Consider the following 3,440-nt stretch of genomic DNA (forward strand, 5'->3'; position numbering starts at 1 on the left):
AACTTTTTCTTTTTCATGCTTTTTTTTTCTTTCCATTTACATCTGTTCATGTCTTAAAGGGCTACTTTGAGGTCTTCTTCTATTTTACTGTCTATTTTTCCCCTGCATTGTGCTTAATGTTTTTTTATGTATTTTGACACTGAACCTATATTAAGTATTTATATTGATTCATTGCCTATGATGTCTTTAAGCATATCTCTTTCTTATTATATTTTTATTTACTATAAACTTATCATGTCATGATTGTTAATCCACTCATTAAAGTCTTGCTAAAGTAAAATAGGTTTTACTCCAGAGCCTCATTTTTACTCCATGTGAATCAAGAACTGCTGTTTATCCATGCCTCTACATAATGTACCTGTAGAGTTGGTTTTTTTGTACCATTGTGTACTTTTACATTTATCCATATTGAACTTTATCTTATTAGATTTGACTTAATGCTCTTAACTGTTAAGTTACTTTGCATCTTGAGTCAGTTATGCAGTGTGTTATTTACCCCTCACAAATTTGTGTCATTTGAAAATATCATCTATGCATTCATTCAAATCATCAATAAAACTGCTAAATAACACAGGGTCAAGTACATATCCCTAAGGTACTTCACTGGTGACCTCCTGCCATATTGTCATTGAGTTTTTAAAAAATACTCTTTGAATCCAAACTTCCAATTTCTTGTGAATTCATATGACTATATTATCATGTAATCAATAACTTTCTATCTTCTCTACAAGAATAGTGAGATTTTCCTCCAAAATTTTGCTACTTCTAGGTATACTATTATACATTATTATTGCATTGTTCTTGTCCACTGGTTTTATAATCCTCAAAAAAAGAAAATATATTAATCCTTCATGAATTATTCTTTTTTTTATTTTGGTGAGGCAATTGGGGTTAAGTGACTTGCCCAGGGTCACACAGCTAGTAAGTGTTAAATGTCTGAGGCCGGATTTGAACTCAGGTACTCCTGACTCCAGGGCTGGTGCTCTATCCACTGCGCCATCTAGCTGCCCCCATGAATTATTCTTGATGAAAATACCCTGGCTCTTTTAATTACAACTCCTCTTTCTAGATGTTCAACAACCACTTATTTAATGATCTTTCAAGAATTTTTGATGAAATCAAAGAAAACTCATTGGTTTACAGTTTTTACTTTTTTCTCTTTCCTTTTTTTGAAAATTTCATAGATTGGTATGTACTATGTTCCAATGATAAAATCACTTTTATTTCTCCCTCTTTTGACCTTTATCCATACTCTCTATTCTTCGTGTCAGATTCTCTAGTTCCTCTTATTTGTAGCTGAAATTTTTAGTATTTATTGACACTTTAGGCTATAAATTTTACTACTGTCTACTCTCTTTGCTTTTGCCTCCTGTGAATATCTGGGTATCTCAACTATTATTATTTCTCAATGTATTTTTCTTATGGTTTCTATCTTGGAGATATACACAAGCAAATCTTTTCTCTACTCCATCCTATTCAGTTTACAGACTATTTTATTAGATCTGCAGTACACCCAGAAAATACATAATTACTAGTCATAGTTGGGTGTATTCCACTTGTCCAGTGATGTCAAACCTCTATTGAAGCCATCATCCATCCAGAAATTCAAATCACAATATCAGATTCCAGATTCTTAGCTAGCTGCTCACTTTCCACATTATTATCATTTTAATCTTCTTTGTCCTTTGACTTCAATTTGTCTATTGCCTCTCTCACTCACTCTTCAGTCCTTTGCAGCCTGGCTTCCCAACTCATCATTCAATTGAAATTATTTTTTCTAATGTAAACAATGATCTTTTCATTCCAAATCTGATGGTCTATTTTCTGTGTTCCTCCAACCTATTTGTTGCATTTGACACTGTCAACTCCCTTCTCTTCTTGGATTGTTAATCTCTCCTCTTTAGGTTTGTGTGGTACTCTCACCTATATCTCCTTTCAGTTCTAGGGGCATATTAAACTCATCATGTTTAAAATGGATATCATTATCTTTCTTACCAAATACTTTAATTTTCCAAATTTTCCCTATTTTTGTAGAAGTCAACACAATTCTTAAAATCTCCCATGTTTGCAACCTTGGCAATTTTCCTGATTCCTCACTTTTTCTCAGCCTGTATATGTAATCAATTGCAATTTTTTTGTTTCTTCTTCCACATTAAACCTGATATCTTGGGGCAGCTAGGTGGTGCAGTGGACAAAGCACCAGCCCTGGAGTCATGAGGACCTGAGTTCAAATTCGGCCTCAGACACTTAACACTTACTAGCTATGTGACCCTGGGAAAGTCACTTAACCCCAATAGCCTCACCAACCCCCCCCCCAAAAAAAATCCAAAAACCTGATATCTTATTCCTTCTCTAAACTTTTAGAACCACTACTTTATTTTAAGACTTCAGTGGGCAGCTAGGTGTCAGAGTGGATAAAGCACTGGCCGTGGGTTCAGGAGGACCTGAGTTCAAATTCGGCCTTAGACACTTGACCCTTACTAGCTGTGTGACCTTGGGCAAGTCACTTAACCCTCATTGCAACAGAAAAACAAAACAACAACAAAAAAAACTTTATTATCTCCTTTTTTGGTTTGAGGAAACCATCTGGGGCAGGTAAGCATGAGCCAGCATGGGGACCTACAAATACATCCAGGAGCTATGGAGGAATAAGCAGTAGGATGTCAAGCAGTTCCTGCTGCACATGTGATGCTAGCAGTACCACCAGCTGTCGGCCCTGCACCAGGCCCCTTGGCCCACTAAACCAGATAAGGCCCACTGACTGGTCTACAAGGCCAAACAAGGTTATGTCATCTACCACATTTTCATTTGCCATAGTGACCAAAAGCATTCAGTTAGCAAGGGTGTAATCTATGGTAAACCTGTGCATCATGGTGTCAGTCAGATGAAGTTTGTCAGGAGCCTTCAGTCTGTAGCAGAAGAGTGTGCTGGCTGCCATTGTGGGGCACTGAGAGTCTTGAACTCCTACTGAGTGGGTGAAGATTCAACTTACAAATTCTTCGAGGTTATTCTTATTGATCCATTCCATAAAGCTGTCAGGCAAAACCCTGACCCTCAATGGATCACCAAGCCAGTACACAAACACAGAGAGATGTGGGGGCTTACCTCAACTGGCCAGAAGATCCAGGGTCTTGAAAAGGGTAACAAGTCCCAGCATACCAATGGAGAGTCTCCTCGTGCTGCTAGGAGAAGGCTCAATACTCTCCAACTTCATCAATACTGCTAATTGGTGTTCATTAATTTGTAAACTTAATGTTTAATAAATGGGATTTAGGACCTTGTTTAAAAAAAAGACTTGATCATCTCTCTTCTAGAGTATTTCAATATCCTCCTAATTATTTCTCCTCTACTCATCTTTCTTTATTTTGGTTTATTCTCTAGGCTGTTGTCAAAGCAATTTTTTGTAAGCTCAGATTTTATCATGGCACTTTCCTAATTGA

General features: G+C 36.8%; 1 pseudogene; it reads left to right on the plus strand.

Moving 5' to 3' along the window:
- Positions 1-2,611: 2,611 nt before the first annotated feature.
- LOC122728884 lies at positions 2,612-3,226 on the plus strand (annotated as a pseudogene).
- Positions 3,227-3,440: the final 214 nt, after the last annotated feature.

The sequence above is a fragment of the Dromiciops gliroides genome, chromosome 5 (assembly GCF_019393635.1).
Source record: "Dromiciops gliroides isolate mDroGli1 chromosome 5, mDroGli1.pri, whole genome shotgun sequence".
NCBI lineage: Eukaryota > Metazoa > Chordata > Mammalia > Microbiotheria > Microbiotheriidae > Dromiciops > Dromiciops gliroides.